Source organism: Callithrix jacchus, chromosome 5, assembly GCF_049354715.1.
Source record: "Callithrix jacchus isolate 240 chromosome 5, calJac240_pri, whole genome shotgun sequence".
Lineage (NCBI taxonomy): Eukaryota > Metazoa > Chordata > Mammalia > Primates > Cebidae > Callithrix > Callithrix jacchus.
In genome coordinates, this window is record NC_133506.1 from 127984205 (window position 1) to 128003044 (window position 18840).

Genomic DNA, 18840 nt, shown 5'->3' on the forward strand with positions numbered 1-18840 from the left:
TAAATACTAACTTGTTTCATTTCTTTTCATCTATATAAGCTTAAGCTATATTATCCATATTTGTCCTGATCCTTCACTGGGATGAAGGATCTAGCCCTCTGCCTTTAAAAGTGACCCTAAACAGTTCCCAAAATGGCAGGAAGTATTATGTTTTAAAAATAAACAGTGAGGCTGGGTGCAGTAGCTCACGCCTGTAATCCCAGCATTTTGGGAGGCAGAAGTGGGCAGATCACCTGAGGCCACTAGTTCAAGACCAGCCTGGTCAATAAGGCAAAACCCTGTCTCTATTAAAAATATAAAAGTCTCAAGCCTGTGATCCCAGCACTTTGGGAGGCCGAGGCGGGTGGATCACGAGGTCAACAGATCGAGACCATCCTGGTCAACATGGTGAAACCCCGTCTCTACTAAAAATACAAAAAATTAGCTGGGCATGGTGGTGTGTGCCTGTAATTCCAGCTACTCAGGAGGCTGAGGCAGGAGAATTGCCTGAACCCAGGAGGCGGAGGTTGCGCCATTGCACTCCAGCCTGGGTAACAAGAGCGAAACTCCGTCTCAAAAAAAAAAAATATATATATATATATAAAAGTTAGCCTGGTGTAGTGGTAGGCACCTGTAAACCCAGCTACTTGGGAGGCTGAAGTAGGAGAATTTCTTGAACCCAGGAGGCTAAGGTTTTAATGAGCCAAGATTGCACCACTGTACTCCAGCCTGGTTAACAGAGCCAGACTCTGCCTCAAAAAAAAAAAAAAAAAAAAAAATCAACAGTGGATCACACAGGTTCTACATTTCCTATTGGCCCACCTTACCTTCTGACCTCTCAAGCCCACTTGCTTTTATTCTGTCCTCAGCAGTGATACAAACTGTTCTTACCTTCTGCCTATACACAATGCAGCTCTTTGCAGTTCTTTGAGACTGTTTCCTCCATGTCACGTGGGTGGCCTTTGGGAGGCTCTTGATTGAAGATATGTGTTTACTAAAGTGTTGTTAGCCTTCAGGAATTCAAATTCTCACATCCAATGTCATGCTGTAAAAAGATTCATTCACTGAGTCCCCATAACACATTCCTTCCCTCCACACTTACAGAAGGATGCCATGATGGTTTAATCAGGGAAGCATGTCCCAAAGATGTTTGCCTGTAGGCTCCTGGGTCTCACATTTGACCCAAGGCTGGGATGATGGAATGCCATTCCCATCTAGTAACCGGTTTCTTGGCTTAGAAGACAGAAACCCAAATCTTTGAGCCAGACTCTCAGCAGGCCTTCCCTTCTATTGTTTTTACTTGTCCCCTAAACCTTGTCACTGGGAGTAGAGATGACTCTTGTTGGTGCCCAGGTCCCTGGAGCAGGAACACAATTCTTTTTAATGATGCATTCATTCTCTGAACTCTCCCACAACCACCAGGGAGAGAACAAAGAGAGGGGAGACAGAGGACTTACTGTTGCAAGCTCTGTAAGCTCTTTCGGGTCACTCTCATGAGCTAGGATCAGGCTCTGGCTCTGCTCAACCATCTACGGTGTGTCCTCTCGTCCTTGGTTTCCCCTCTGTAAAACGGCATAGGCACTAACCTGAAATTAGACAAGGGAATTTATTTCACTATTTCCCTGTTATTTCACTTTTTAAAAACAGCTGGTAGTCCTTGATACATTCCTGCCATTTGCCAAAGATCTTCCTAAAAATTTGTACATCAACACACTGAATCTCTGTAACACTCCTAGGACTGGGTATAGTTTTAATTCCCATTTTACAAAATGAGGGAAGTGAGGCTTAGCAAGGTTTGGTGCCTTACACAAAGTCATCTCAGCTAGTAAGAGGTAAACCTGGAGGTATCATTGTTTCAGAGAATATTCTCACCTTTACATATTTGGATCTCTAACTAGTTGTTCAAGACAGCTTCTTAGAAGTGCTTATTTCTAGATCAAAAGGTATAGCCTTTTGTTCTTTCTAAGGTTCCTTTGTGTAGCAACAACTTGTTTTACATAAACACTTCCCACCAATAGTATAAGAAACTGTTCAAGACATCCTGACTCTAACAGAAACACTGTTACATTATTCTGGTTTATTTTGCTGTTCTTTGCTAATTAGTGAGGCTAAACTTCTATATGTTCATATGTTAATATATTTGTGCTTTCTTCAGTGAAATGTCTGTTCATACCCTCTGCCCATTGCCAACTGAGTTTCTTAAATAAATTTGGAAGGACCTTTTGGATACCTAAGGATATCATTCTTCCCCCTGCAATATTTGTGTCAAGTGCTTTGTTTTGTTTCTGAGTTTGCTGTTTGCCTTTTAATTATTTTATCATGTTTTTTATGGAAAGATGAATTAGCAGAGTTTTTCCATGAAGGGCCAGATAGTAAATATTTTAGACTTTGTCGGCCATATGTTCTCTATCATAACTAGTCAGAGCTGCCATTGTAGCTGGGAAGCAAAGATAAATAATACAAAAACTAATGGGTGTGGCTGGATTTGGCCCATGGGTCATAGTTTGCAGAGCCTTGATGTAAATAATTTCTAATTCTTATGTTAGAAAACCCACCAACTGCTCCTCGTTGAGGTTTTTTCCACTGCTTTTATATGCATATAACCCAGATATTTGAGACGCAGCTTCTGCTCTGTGGAGACTGGTGAAATCCAGCCCAAACTCCAGTGTGGTAGCTGGTGATAGTTCAATATCTTACTCTTTCCTGTCACTTCTTCGACCTCCCCTCCATACACAACACGATGTCTTCCTACACCTTTGCTTTCCTTCCTTTTGCTTCTCTCTTGGGCTTCTTCCTCCCTTCCTTATTGGAGTATAAGCAAACTCTGCTCCTTGTTTCCAGCAGGGAGAGTTTATCACTCAGCCCCCGTGGTTGTCTCCCGTTCTAGTTTCTACAGGAATTTTTTCTAACAAATGAGTTCCACTCATAAGTAGAAGTGGAATTGTGGTGAATACAATTTTCCCCATCTCATCATACATAGGCAAACTAATCCAAACTCAAGATCAGAGATCTATCCATCTACGTTTTATTTTGGTTTCTTTGAGTGCATTGGACTATTTAGTCCTTTCGGTCTTTATATTGTGGTGTATGCTTTGAGAAAAGATGCCAACTTTACTTCAACTACTTAACCGCTTATCCCAAAAATAGACTTTAGTATACAAAGAAGAATGAGTTTATGATTAAATTTGGCATTCAAAATTAGAGCAGAAAGAATCGTTAAATAACACAGGGACATCTCTGCGCATTTCTCTGCCTATCAGTTTTTCTACCACTACCACGCTGTTTTGATTATAATCTACCATAATAGTTCTGAAAGAATTTTCCTTGGCTACTTTACCATTTTCTGCTTCCAGATAAATGTTAGAATCACCTTGATCCATACTATTAGAATTTTCATTATTATTTAAATCATAACATAATGGAAGAATAATATATATCCCTAATCATTTAATCTTCTGACCCAGGAATATCTATGCAAATCTTTTTGTGTGATTTTTACACCAATCATGACTAATCAAAGAACCTTTTATTTCCTTCTATTTAAAAATGTCCATAGTTCTTTCATTGGGTCTTTGTTTTCCCTCCTCCATATTGATCATTTTCCTCTTTATCTTATCTCGCTATTTTTAACCTTTCTCTCTGCAGTCTGGGAGATTCTTAAATTTGTTTCATATCACTGAGTTCATTTGTTTCATTGATTACAGCACCAGTTCCCCTCTTTGCCATCTCCAAGACTAATATCATTTCTAATATGACAACTTTCTGCTTCTTTGCAGTTATCCAATTTCTCTTCACACGCCTTTATATTCTTTAATGACTTGGTTCTACTCAGAGGAATTAAGAACGACTGGACTCTATGAAACCGAAAGTCAAATCCAAGACGAGGAAAAAGAACAGCTTAACATTAAAAGACTGAGAAAATGTTTTTTTTTTTTTAATTTTTGAATCATATTGCTTTCTATAGCAAATAACTTCCAGAGGTGTACTTTTTCTTTCCGTTTTCAGGGTAAATTTGTCTGCTTCATGTGACATGTTTTTCCTCCCATAAGTAGCATGTTGACGTTCTTTCTCTTTCGTTTGGAAGGAAGAGACTTCTATCTCTCTCAGGAATGTTTGCAAGTGGCTTCTGGCTTTGGAGTTCCCTTAGTTGCTCTCACCATTCACCTACAGACTGAAACTGCATCTTCACTGGAGGGTCAGCTGAAAAGGTAGATGAGCCCATAAATCAATGAATTATAAAGGGACAGGTTAAGGAACGCATTCCACAACTCCTTCTCCAGTAACAGAATGAAGATTTCTGCCAAGATGTTCACGGACTTCCAGGTCTAAGATTATAGTGTGCTGTGATCTACAGACGGTGACATTTGTAAGTACTCCTCTCAGATGGCAGAGATATACCCCATACGGCTCTGCAGAAGGACAGCACAGAGCCATGGGAACCTGCCAGGGGTGTAGGAGGCAGATCCACTCTGCCCTACAGATCTCATTTCCAGGCACAGAAGATACAAGCAGCAACTCAGCCTGTGACTCAGTGATTCCTAGCTGTGTGGGTGCTGATTACATGAATCCCCAAGGTTAAACGCGGGCCACAGGGCACTGAGTATTGGTCTTGTGCAGCACAGGAGCTAGGAAGGGGCCAGAAGGATCCCTGAAAGAAGATACTAAACTATGCCCCCTTGGAATCCAGCAGCACGTATGGTAACATTAAAATGGGATGGGAGAAAGTGAATTATGAAGCTCCACAAAGCTGCTTGGTATCCCTAATTAGGCATGAGAGCATTTTTCTGAAGGGCAGTATCATGTAGTGGTTAAAAGCTCAAAGTCTGTCTCAGACGTAGTAATTTCTATTAGTCTGCCATTTTGGTTTGCCTCCTCATGAAGGGGAGGGAAGAGGACCAGCTCACCAGCTTGCCATTGGGGCCATATGGCTAGTTTCAGCCAATAAGCTGTGAGCAGAAGTGGTATGTGTCATTCCCAGAATATGACTGCTAGTGAGACTTCCCATCATTCTCTTCCCGGCTATGGCAACCATGGGCTATGTTCCCAGATTGTGATGTTTCAAAGTGGTAAAGCCTCCTTTATCCTGGGTCTTTGAGTAATTGTCTAGGTATGTAACATAAGTAAGGAATAGACTTGTTGCGTTGTGCCATAGAATTTGAGGGTCGTAGTGAGCTTTAAGGGTTATTGGTGGGTTTTGATTGCTATGGCATAACCTAGTTTATTCTTACAAATACGATCTCTTATTAACTGAGTGATCATGAGCAACTCTGAACTTCTGAGTATCGATTTCCTCATTTGTCAAAGGGAGAAAATTGCAGCACTTGGCTCATAAAATGGATGAAAAGCATATTGCTTATAAAGTGCCGAGGGATGCATCCAGCACATAATGAGTGCCTTGCAAATGTTACTTACCTCTTAGCCAAATTTGAGTATCCAGGAGATAGAAAGAAAAAAGAGAATTCATTTGTCAAATTACCTCAACTCATGTCCAAAAAGAGAATCAAAAGAGAGAGAGAGGGGACAGGAAAAGAAGAAAGAGATAGAGGAGAGAGAGAAGAGATAGAGAGTAGGTGTCCTCCGAAAACATATCTCATTTACAGAGCAATTAATGGGACCCTCATCAAAACAACCAATACTTTATTGGCCAAATCACATATGCCAATGTGTTCAAAGCCCCATGAAATCCAAACTACTTCAACTATTTTCAGATAAATATCTGCAAAGGGGAAAAAAAGGCTTTAACTCCCCAGAACAACACTCTTCTGCATCATTGCTCTCCCTCCTAAATATATCCCAAGATAGGCAGTGGCAGACCTCTGGGAAGGCAAGAATGATTTCTAGAAGCTCTTCCTTAGGTTCTCACAGCAGCGGGAAAAGCAGGCTCAGGGTGTGGCATCCCTGTCTGCCTTCTCCACACACACATTCTCCTTGGGGTGTCTCAGCATACCAGAGGTGTGGTTAAGGCGAGTATCACTCCACCCATCAGATGTCTTCTTGGCCAAGCCTCATGTGACCCAAAGTCTCATAAATAAAACTGTGCAGTAGCAGGAATGATGGGGATGTATTTACTGTTTTCTATTGCCTTCCCCAATAGACTACTGGGTGTGTCAAGAACAATCTGCCCTCAACAAAATCATCTTTTTCAAAGCAATTCCTTGAAAGTCTCCTATTCGAGTATCCCCTGGCTCAGACAAGCTTCTTGAGTAAGGCCTGACACCATCACAGCCCAGATGTGGTGGCAAAGGGCCACAGAGTTTGGGAAGGCCTCACACTGGTGCTGCGGTGCTTCCCAAGCATCACCCTTGGGAGAGCTAGCTTCTCAATGGGAGCTGTTCTGGCTTGTCCTGATTATAACCACACAGTGGAGTCAGCAATGTCCTAGGACATTTTTGAAGTTATTTGAAGGTAGCATGGCATAGTTTAGCTCAGAGTCTAACCCCTTCTCTGGTGAGGATGATATCACAAAAACCAGCTTTTCTCAAACACTCATCTGGCTCCCTGTGAAGAAATGCATGAACCTTCCACTTATGTTCATGGTGGGTTGCCAACATCATCCTCTGAACCATCACCTAAGAAAGACTCACCTTAAGAATCAAAGAGGCAGGCTTCCTAGGAACCTGGACACAAAATTATTTTCATGCAGAGACAGTATACAAAAGCCTGTGCTTATAGGTCTTTCAAAGTGACAGAGTCAAAGATGAAATGCTTGGACCCCAGGCAGAATCTTTTTCAATCCCACTTCAAAGGGAGCAACGTTTTTGTAGACCCTCCATAACAATGGAATAAATTGTCCTATTTTCTATCAATATTGATAGTGGAGGATAATATGAAGACCCTATTTCCTCACTCTCCATCTATTCTTTGATCCTTATAGATACACATCCATCCACTTCCCTCTGTTCTGTCAAGTGCAGAGAGAAGATGGTTACTTTTGCAAGAAGTCTAGACCAAGTTAGAGAAATCTCATCACACAACACCCAGAAGTCTCCAGCTGTGGAACTGTACAGTCCACAAGCCCAATTCCACAGCAGATTGAAGGTTCTGGAAAAAAAAGAGGTGGGAAACTCATGCATTCTTGTTTATTTTTTTATGCTGTCTCTACCTGTCAGTTGTTTTTCATACTACATTCATGATTCATAGATTTCTAGTGTTCATGAACTCATATTAGATTCACATTCACGTTGAGACATCTAAAACGACATCATCAAGCCTGGTTTCTATTTTATGGACTCAGTGCTTCATCAGTCTCACAAGGAAGTCAAGAAACCTCTGGGAAAGTGGACAATGGAATGTGGAGCATCTCCTTTTTTTTCTCCTCACAATTCTAAATTTCTTCTCTTACCCATAATGACTCCAAGAAGCTACAAGATATAAAATAATTGATGGACTGTAATTTCTTTTCTCATTCTAAAGTTCTGTAGTTGTAGATTTTAATGATATTAAGATCATCTGAATCTAGACCACAACACAGCAATTAATCATTTGACATTTATCACTGACCACCCCACGACCCCCACCCAGTAGTATAGTGCAAACATAATAAGAATTGGTTCTTCCTGGCTCACACCTGTAATCCCAGCACTTTGGGGGGCTGAGGCAGGCAGATCATGAGGTCAGGAGTTTGACAGCAGTGTGACCAACATGGGAAACCCGTCTCTACTGTCTCTACTAAGAATATAAAAATTAGCTGGGTATGGTGGCCCCTGCCTGTAATTCCAGCTACTCAGGAGGCTAAGGCAGGAGAATTGCTTGAACCCAGGAGGGAAAGGTTGCAGTGAGCCAAGATCGTACCACTGCACTCCAGCCTGGCAATAGAGAGAGACTCCGTCTCAGAAAAAAGAAAAAAGAATTGGTTTTTGTTAAGACTGTTTATCTAGGGCGAAATTTCTGAAATGGATTTCTATAATTGATGGAACTCATTTACAAATCCCAAGTAACCAGCATCCATTGATCCAACGTTTCCTTTCTCCACAGGCTGCTTCTATCATTCAAGACAGTAAAAGTTCAATACTTCTTTCCTGAACTTTCTTCCAGTTGACTTTATAGATGGGGCCCACACTGTGTACAGTGCCTTGTAATTCGCAACTCAAAGAAGGCATTTCTACATGGACAAACTTTTAGCTACATTGAACTCTATCAGATAATGTACAAATTTCAGAGGAAATAGTCTCTTGTAAAGGTTATTCTCATCCATACTGAAGTCCTCATATGAAAAATAACAAACATTGAGCACATACTGTGTACAAAACAATTTTGGTCTGTTTATTTTTCCCATAATACTTTCATATTTCATCTATTATTTTGAAACAAAACTTTTTTAGAAGGTCAAGGCAAGCTTTCTCACCTTCAAGCCTAGTCCATGTTCTTAAAGTCACAGAGAGTTGTCTTTCAGGGTCCCCTTCAATGCCATCACCTCACCACCACCACCAATTTCAAGGGACAATAAATCACCTGTTTCCACACTGAAACTGAAACTGACAACTGCTGAGAGCATCTGCCAAAGGGTGTGTCATAGCCAGAGGCAGTTAGAGTCCCTGCCAGAATCCCTTTCTCAGACTTGGGGACCTGAGATGCCACTGGAATTTGCCTAAATGCCAGAATCAAGAGCACAGCTCCCAGTGGCAGGTTCAGGATGTCCCCCAGGCCACTCCCTTAACCTGCTGGATACAACATGCTTCTTGTGGGAAGATGCCATGGATGTGAACCAGAGGACCCTAGAGATGCTCTGCTTGCAACCAATCAGAATCCAACACCACCAGTGGCAATGTGCATTGTATTATTTATCTTGCTTTTTTATTTTAAGATGGGAGAATCTTTCTAGTCTATAATACTATTTGAAATAATTACTTTTGATGTGTATCCTCGTTTTTCAATAGTGCTTATATGTTGACATCCTGCTTTCTCTGTTTATACCTCCTTGACTTTCAATCTTCAAGAGAATACATGAAAACCTAAACTATCGCCATCACGGACTTCTAGTCAAGTTTTAAGACAGGAAAGCTTGATTTATTTGGGTGTGTTACGTCCATTTAATGGATGAGAAACATCTTCCTTAGATGGAATGAGTTGAAGAAAGAAATCAATCAGGATTGATGAATAAACCAGATTGCCCTCCAGGTCTTTCCAAGTTACTGAAGCCACAGTGTAGCTTTGTTGTTTGGCTTAGAGGAAATTCCCACTACATTAGCAGAAACACACAGAAAGACGATAACACTAAACAGAACTTTAAAAAAATAATAATAATCTGCCATTGTGTTTATTATCTCAAAATTCAAATGATCCAGTTTGGAAATTTTTTGATAATTGTGTGCACGTGTACACACAAGAAAGGAAAGTGATATAGTTATACGAACAGATCATTAGTACTCTAGAGAGGTGAGACATTGAAGATAAATTAAAGAAGCCTCTACCCAAGTAAAGCAACTTAGCAGAAGTCTTACCACAAGAGAGATACATGGAATCAGTGCTAAACTCTCAGCAACAGCCTACAAGAATTAAGGAAAAGACTCTGCTGAGATACATGCCATGTGTTAAGACCACTGCTTGCAGCTCCATAGCACACATAAGCCCGCTTCTTTGTTTACCCATGTGATGCTACATTTGACAAGGTAAGATAGTAGTTTGAGTAAGGCATTAATTGTTTTAGTAAAATGGTAAATTAAATTTAGAATATATGAGCTATTTACCTTTTATACCAGATTATCATGTACAGTCTGGCCAGCCTGCAATGTGTTCTGTAACATACCATTTTTAACCTGCTTCTTCTCTTCCTTACTTTTTATGAAATGCAAATGCCTGCAGAACACGTGTACTTCTTTTAAATGCATGGAGCAGAAACCAGGTCTAAAAGACAGATGCCTGGCTGCTTATGTTGCAACTGAAGATGATATGCCATCTTGCTTTGTCTTTTAACGCTAAACAACGCCTGTCTTCACACCGTACATACAAGGCAGCTAATTTGAGATTCTCCGCTTCTGCACACTCATGCTATGAAAACGTATGCACACCCTCAGCTTTACCCGTCACCTGTATGCTGTTGGTTGACAACTCTCCAATCTATTTTTTCCACTTCTTCTATTTTTGCAGAATTCCGCAAGTTCAACTGTCTGGTAAACATCTCCACTTAGGTGTCTGACAAGCACCTCAAACTTAATATCTATCATCCCAAACTGAAGGCTGCTTCACAAAGGGAATTAGAGCCCCATCGCATATATATTAAGGGAGAGTCTGCAGTTAAAATAACATCCAAATCCTAACCTTCCCGATCATAGCCTACAAGATCCCTCCTTAACTTCTCTCACCCTCCCGCACACTCACTTTGCCCCCAGCACATGGGACTTTCATCACATTAACAAACCTGGATCACTCTAGCCAGGAAGGCTTTGCATTTGCAGCTCACTTTCCATATGCTTCTCTAATATTTGCCTATCTGTGCCCTGATAACCACACAAGTCTCAGCTCAAATGAAGCTTTTCCAAGAGGATTTTCTTGTCCCACAGTTTCCCTCTCTATTGCTGTACCCTGATTTATCTTGCTTATGGTATCTTCAACATCAAAAGCTCTTATTCCTTTTAAAAATGCTTTATTCCTGCCCCCACGAGAACAGCAATTTCGCCTGGCTTAGTTATTATGTTGGAGCAGTGCTGGCACATAGTGGGCCTTCACTATTTGTCCAACAGATGAATGGGTGAAAGAATCCATGATTCATCACTCTCCCCGCAGAGGGGTTCTTCCCTTTTCCTCCACCTTGGCAAATGTTGCTGCCATTCACCCAATTACTCCAACCAAAAAGTTGGGTTTCATCCTAGGTACTTCTCTCTAACCTAAACCCATTATAAAATTACCCCCCAAAATTATCTCCTGAAGTATTTCTGAAATCTAACCCCTCCCCACTCTCTCTGGGTCACTGCCTTAGTTGAAAGATCACTCTTGGTAGCACCACGATTACTGCTCTTGATTCCAACCCTTCCACTCAATTGAACCATGTGAATTTACCATGTTGATCTACATCTGACCATATCACTTCCCTGCTCAACAGGCCTTCAATGGCTTCTCATTGTCTAAGGATGAAATGTGAATTCCCTATCAAATTCTGTTAGGTCTTTCATGGGGTGCACACCTGTGTGCCAATCTAGTCTCCTCCCACCTCTTGCTTAACTTCAACCATACAGCACATGTTCTCCTTCCGCTCCCTGGTTGTCTCTGCTCAGGTGCTCTACTCTGCCTGAAATGTCCTGCTGTGTGATAAATTGCTACTAATTAATAAAGGCTTAGCTCAGGCATTTTCCAACTTGTCCAATCTCACATATCAGATTTTTCACATCATGATACTCTTTCTACATGTCTGTTTTCTCTTCTTAGACTATGACATCTTTGAGGGGCTGTGCCTTCTTCTCCCTTTTATAGAATCTAATATATGACCTTGCCCTTAGAAGATACTTTAAAATGTTTGTTCTTGGCTGGGTGCAGTGGCTTATGCCTGTAATCCCAGCACTTTGGGAGGCTGAGGCCAGCATATCATGAGGTCAGGAGATCAAGACCATCCTGGCTAACACAGTGAAACCCTGTCTCTACTAAAAATACAAAAAATTAGCCGGGCATGGTGGCATGCATCTGTAGTCCCAGTTACTTGGAAGGCTGAGGCAGGAGAATTTGTTGAACCTGGGAAGTGGAGGTTGCAGTGAGCCAAGATCACACCACTGCACTGCAGCCTGGGCAACAGAGTGAGACTCTGTCTCAAAAACAAAAGTTTGTTCTTGCTGAGTTAGTGGGTAAAGAGGTGTCATTAAATATCCAACAGATGGCCAGATGTGGTGGCTCACACCTATAATCCCAGCACTTTGGGAGGCTGAAGCAGGCGGATCACCTGAGGTAAGGAGTTCAAGACCAGCCTGGCCAACATGGTGAAACCCCATCTCTACTAAAAATACAAAAATTAACCAGGCATGGTGGCACATGCCTGTAGTTTCAGCTACTTGGGAAGCTGAGACAGGAGAATTGCTTGAACCCGGGAGACGGAGGTTGCAGTGAGCCGAGATCATGCCACTGCACTCCAGCCTGAGCAACAGAATGAGATTCCATTCAAATAAATAAATAAATAAATATCCAATGGATACATTTTATGGTGAGTTTTTAATCAGTTGTAATCCTCTGGAATTTTTTGACATGCTGACTTCTAACTAGGAGCCATCATTCAAATGGTGAAAAGATCACAACTCCCATCAAAGCATCTGTTTTAGGTGGGGCAAGTGCAGAGGGCTTTAGTAATCACTGCAGCACGTGATAAAGAGGACAAAACCCAGTCTCTGCTGGCTCTGAGTTCTCCTCACTTTAATTATTGAGAATTTGTACATACTTAGTTTTCTTTCTACAGCATAGCCATCTGTTTTTTACGTTTAAATAATAAGAGAAGGCTTCTGCTTCAAGCTCTCATGGAAAACTCATATTGGAATCGCTCTCCTCTGTAAATAATAACAAAATTGAACACATATAAGGCACCCGTTTCTAGGCACGGCAAACTAGACAGCCCTCTATTGAGATTCTCGAGTTAAGGGAAATGCATAAAGTAAGCCCCATGTTCACCTGGGCTCTCTGCCAGGGACAATTTCCCAACTGTGGCACGTGGACATAGAACCGAAAGAACATAGCAGTCCTGCTGAGGTGAGGAGGCAATGATCTGAGTTTAGGAATGCCTAATCAAAACGGACATTTCAGGGCAGTATTCTAGAAAAAGTAGAAGTGCATGGGTTGGGGAAAGTAAGGAGTGGTTTGAGATGCCTGTGTGGTGTTCTCTATAAGACCTCAGCTAAACGCTGGGCTGAAAATGTCCATGGTGAGACTCCATGGGGCTATGGAGACAGACTACTTTGAGGTTAAGAATAAAAATCAAGAACTTAGAGATCATGGCTATGGGTTTGAATATTTGATTCTCCAAATCTCATGTTAAAATCTGATCCCCAGTTTTGTAAGTGGAGCCTAATGGGAGGTCATGGGACAGATCCCTCATGAATGTCTTGGTGCTGTCCTTCAGGTAATGAGTGGGTTCTCATTCAATTAGTTCCCATGAAAGCTGGTTGTTAAAGTGAATGAAGCACCTCTTCCCTCTCTCTTGCTTCCTCTTCCTCCATATTATCTCTGAACACCCAGCTCCCCTTTGCCTTCCAGCATGAGTGGAAGCAGCTTCAGGTCCTCCAGATGCAGATGCAGATGCTGGCATCATGCTTCTTGTACAGCCTGTGGAACTATGAACCAAATAAAACTCTTTTATTTATGAATTAACAAGCTTCATGCATTCTTTTATAGCAACATAAAAATGGAGGGAAGGAACCCAAAATGGCTGAATAGATGCAGCTAGGAAGAGCATTTTTCACCAAGATATCAAACCATCAAGAAGACGGACACATTCTGAGCACATCTTCAGGAGGAAGACACTGAGAGTGAACAGAAGGAGGATATAGACTGTGGGCTAAAGTGGGAGGAAGCTTGGAACCCTGCACAGGGCTGCTGAACATGAAGACTCATTTCTGGCCTCCAGAGACTCCTGGGGAAAGAATGAGTCCAATAGGTAAGGATTGACTCATTCTCACCATAGACCTCCAGAATCATAGTTACAGGTGACCTCATGACCCTCACGGATATTTGATCTGACAGAGATAGCTGCTTGAAGAAGGGGTAGGGTCAGGGCTCCAGCCTGTGCAGAGCCCAAAGGATTTGGCATAGGAAAGGCTGCAGTGGAGCATGGTCAGGGACACCCATTCTCCAAAGATTGCAATGTACCTCTAGGTGGTTTTTACCCTTGTTGAATGTCAGACCTGGACAGAACAGGTTATCTTGCCCACTGGATGGAACTAGTGTGGTCTGAGTGCCCCCATCTGCCAGCATTTCCTGAAGTTCCTGCTTGGCCACGCCCATTTGCAGCACAGCCTCGGATGCCTAACTGAGGTTCTTCCCAGTGGCTACCACCACAGCTCCTTTCAATCATACATATCCCACCTAACAATTAAGGAGCTTCAGCAGGCCAGCCCTCACTGAGAAGCAGACCCCTGCAGCCTCCTCTCACTGCTTGGCAGGTGCACAATCTCCAGCAGTCTCCCCCAACTGCTTGGCCGGCATGTACTAAGCTGTACCCTCCCCTCACTGGTTGGCCAGCATGCATTCACACACAGCCTCCCACACATGTAGACATCACAGCCCTCCCACCACCGGCATGAGTTCACATGTGTGGGCCCCAGGGCCCCACTGCCACTGGTGGGAGTGTACATGTGCAGGCCCCACCACCCCACCACTAGCGTAAGTGTGTATAGCCTGCTGCCCCACCACCATCTGCACAATCCGTGTTGCACCACCGCCACCATTCACATGCATGGACCCCACCATGTAGCTGCCAGTGGCATGACTGCAGGCATGCTGACACTGCTGCCAGCAAACTGAGAACACCTTGGCCCCCTCAGCACAGCAGATGCTTAACTTCAGAGGGAACCAAGAACAAAATTGTGGGCCTGGTACTAGTGTCAGAACACACAGCCTGGAATGCAGAGCTGAGCACTGGCCCCCTGATATCATCCAGAAATGAAGCCAGACAGCTGAACTTGACTTTTAGCACAGTCAAACTCTCTAAGTCATCAAAGAACATAAAAGCAAAAAATCCTATCCAGAAGAGAGCAACTTCAAAGATTAAAAGAATATCACCTGGGGTCTATTGGGGGGGTGACTAGGAGAGGGATAGTGGGATGGAGGGTGGGGAGGGATAACATGGGGAGAAATGTCAGGTATAGGTAGGTGATGGGGGAATGGAGGCAGCAAACCACCTTGCCATGAACGTACCTATGCAACAATTTTTTTTTTTTTTTGAGACGGATTTTCGCTCTTGTTACCCAGGCTGGAGTGCAATGGTGCAATCTCGGCTCACTGCAACCTCCGCCTCCGGGGTTCAGGCAATTCTCCTGCCTCAGCCTCTTGAGTAGCTGGGATTACAGGCACGCACCACCATGCCCAGCTAATTTTTTGTATTTTTAGTAGAGACGGGGTTTCACCATGTTGACCAGGATGGTCTCGATCTGTTGACCTCGTGATCCACCCGCCTCAGCCTCCCAAAGTGCTGGGATTACAGGCGTGAGCCACCGTGCCTGGCACGAACCCCAGAATCTAAAGTACAATTAAAAAAATTAAAATCATCCTCAGCAAACTGAAACAAGAACAGAAAATGAAACACCGCATATTCTCACTCATAGGTGGGTGATGAAAAATGAGAACACATGGACACAGAAAGGGGAGTACTAAACACTGGGGTCTATTGGGGGGAAAAGGGGAGGGCCAGTGGGAGGGGGAGGTGGGGAGGGATAGCCTGGGGAGAAATGCCAAATGTGGGTGAAGGGGAGAGGGAAAGAAAAGCACACTGCCATGTGTGTTCCTACGCAACTGTCTTGCATGCTCTGCTCATGTACCCCAAAACCTAAAATCCAATAAAAAATAAAAAATTAAAAAGGAAAATGAAAAAAAGAAAATAAAAGAAAAAGAATATCACCCCACAGACATGAGAATGAACCAATGCAAAACCTCTGGCAACTCAAAAAGCCAGAGTATCTTCTCACCTCCAGATAACTGTACTAGCACCTTAGCAATGGTTCTTAACGACGATGAAATGGCTGAAATGATAAACACAGAATTCAGAATCTGAATAGCAACGAAAATCATTGAGATTCAGAAGAAAGTTGAAACCAATCCAAGAAATCTAAGGAATCAAATAAAATGATACAAGAGCTGAAAGATAGTAATTTTAAGGAAGAAATAATCAGATACAACTGAAAAACTCACTATACAAATTGCATAATATTAATACCATTAGAAGTATTAACAGCCAAATAGACGAAGCTGAGGGAAGAAACTCAGAGCTTTAAGACAGTTATTCAAATCAGCTCAGACAAAAATAAATAAAAATGAATAAATAAAACCACTGAGAGGCCAGGCATGGTGGCTCATGCCTATAATCCCAACCCTTCGGGCTGAGGCATGGGGATCACTTGAGGCCAGGAATGCAAGACAAGCCTGGGTAACAAAATAAGATCCTGTCTCTACCAAAAAAAAAAAAAAATTAAGTAACCAGGTATGATAATGAATGAATGTCAATGGTCCTGCTACTTAGAAAGCTGAGGTGGAAGTATCAACTGAGCTGGGGAAGTCTAGGCTGCAGTGAGCTATGATCTCACAACCACTGCATTCCAACCTGGGTGAAAAAGCAAGATTCTACCTCTAAGAAAAACAAAATAACAACAAAAAACCTCTATGAGAAACATGGAATTATATAAAGAGACCAAAGGAACAACTCATTGATGTCCTTGAAAGAGAGGGACAGAGAACAAGCAACTTGGAAACAATATTTGAGGATATTGTTCACAAAAAATTCTCCAACTTCACTAAAGAGGTCAACATTCAAATTCAGGCAATTCAGAAAACCCCTGTGAGATAGCATACAAGAAGATCATTCCTAAGACACAGAGTAATCAGATTCCCCAAGGCCAGCATCAAAGAAAAAATATTAAAGACAGTTTGAGAAAAATGGTGGGGTACCTACAAATGGAACCCCATTAGGCTAACAGTGGGCCATTTATCAGAAACTCTACAATCCAGCAGAAATTTGGGACCTATATTCAACACCCTTAAAATAAATTCCAACCAAGAGTTTTCTATCCAGCCAAACTAAGCTTCATAAGCAAAAGCGGAAAAAAAAAGATCTTTTTCAGATGAGCAAATGCTGAAGAGACACTTTATAAGAGGCTTATGGCTGTGTTAAATATAGAAATAAAAGACCATTACCAGCCACCACAAAAACATACCTAAGTACACAGACCACTGATACTATAAGGCAACTATGCTATCAAGACTGCATAACCACTAGCTAACATGATGGCAGCATCAAATCCACATATATTAATATTAGCCTTGAACGTAACTGGGCTAAATGCCCCACTTAAAAGGCATAGTGTGGCAAGCTGAGTAAAGAAACAAGACCCAACCACAGCTGTCTTCACGAGACCCATCTTACATGCACTGACACCCACAGGCTCAAAGTAAAGGAATGGAGAAAAATCTACCAAGCAAACAGAAAACAAATAAAAAGGAGCAGGAGTTGCTATTCTAATTTCAGACAAAAATGATTTTAAACTAGTAAGAATGAAGAAAAGACAAAAGAGAGCATTACATAATGCAAAAGGGTTCAATACAACGAGACGACTTAACTATTTAAATATATACTCACCTAACACCGGAGCACAAAGATTCATAAAACAAGGTCTTAGAGACCTACAAAGAGACTGAGATAACCTCACAATTACAGGAAGAGACTTCAACACCCTCTGACTGCATTAGAGAGTTCATGGAGGCAGAAAACTCACACAGATATTTGGAGAATTAACTCAAAACTTGACCAAAAGACCTAACAGACATTCACAGAACATACCACCCAACAACCACAGACTATACATTCTTCTCATCTGCATTTGGCACATACTCTAAAACTGACCACATGCTCTGTCATATAACAATTCTCAAAAAAATACAAAATAATACCAACCACACTCTCAGACTATGGCACAATAAACATAGAAATCAATACTAAGAAGGTCTTATAAGACCATATAAAAACATATAATTTAAACAACCTACTCCAGAATGACTTTTGCATAAACAATGAAATTAAGGCAGAAATTAAGAAATTCTTTGATACTAATGAAAAGAAAGATACAACATACCAGAATCTCTGGAACACAGCTAAAGCATTTTTCATTTTTAAAAGAAAAGCTTATAGCACTGAATGCCCACATCAAGAGATAGAAAAATCTCAAATTAACAAGCCAACATCACACCTACAGGTACTACAAAAGCAAGTGTGAACCAAACGCAAAGCTAACAGAAGAAGAGAAATACCCCAAATTAAAGCTGAAATGAATGAAATTGAGATACAAGAAACTATACAAAATATTATGGAAACCAAAAGTTGGTTTTTCCAAAAGAATAAATAATACTGATAGACCACTAGCTAGATTAATAAAGAAAAAATAGAGACGATCTAAATAAACACAATCAGAAATGACAAAAGTGATAGTACCACTGACCCCACAGAAATACAAAAAACTCTCAAAGGCTACTATGGACACCTCTATGCATGCAAGCTAGAAAACCTAGAAGAAATAGTTAAATTCCTAGAAACATATAACCTCCCTAGATTGAACCAGGAAGAAACTGAAACCCTGAACAGACCAACAAGTTCTGATATTGAATCAGTAATAAAAGCCTACCAACCAGAAAAAGCTCTGGACTAGAAGGATTTATAGCTGAATTCTGCCAGATGTATAAAGAAGAGCTGGTACCAATCCTACTGAAATGATTCCAAAAAATTGAGGAGAGATTCCTCCCTAAATTGTTCTGTGAGGCCAGCATCATTCTGATACCAAAACCTGGCAGACACACACACACAAAGAGAAAACTTCAGGCCACTTTCCCTGACGAACATAGGTGCAAAGATTCTAATACTAGCAAACAGAATCCAGCAGCACATCAAAAAGCTAAGCCACTATGATGGTTAACATTGAGTGTCAACTTGATTGAGCTGAAGGATACAAAGTATTATTCCTGGGTGTGTCTGTAAGGGTGTTGCCATAGGAGATTAACATTTCAGTCAGTAAACTGAGAGAGACAGACCCATCCTTAATCTGGGTGGGCACCATCTAATCAGCTGCGATTGTAGCTAAAATAAAACATGCAGAAGAACATGGGAGGACTAGATTTGCTGAGGCTCCTGATCTACATCTTTCTCTCATGCTGGATACTTCTTGCTCTCAAACATCAGACTCCAAGTTCTTCAGC

The 18840-nt window shown here is 41.7% G+C and overlaps 1 protein-coding gene across 1 annotated transcript in view; it reads right to left on the minus strand.

The window, feature by feature from the left end:
- LOC118153514 (uncharacterized) overlaps positions 1 to 18840 on the minus strand; it is a 154452-nt gene that overhangs the window by 93506 nt on the left and 42106 nt on the right. Inside the window, exons 10-11 of the mRNA XM_078375435.1 lie at positions 1437 to 1565; positions 871 to 1024 (exon numbers count right to left, since the gene is read on the minus strand). The gene's annotated coding sequence lies outside the window, so the exon portion shown is untranslated. The remainder of the gene's footprint in view (positions 1 to 870; positions 1025 to 1436; positions 1566 to 18840) is intronic.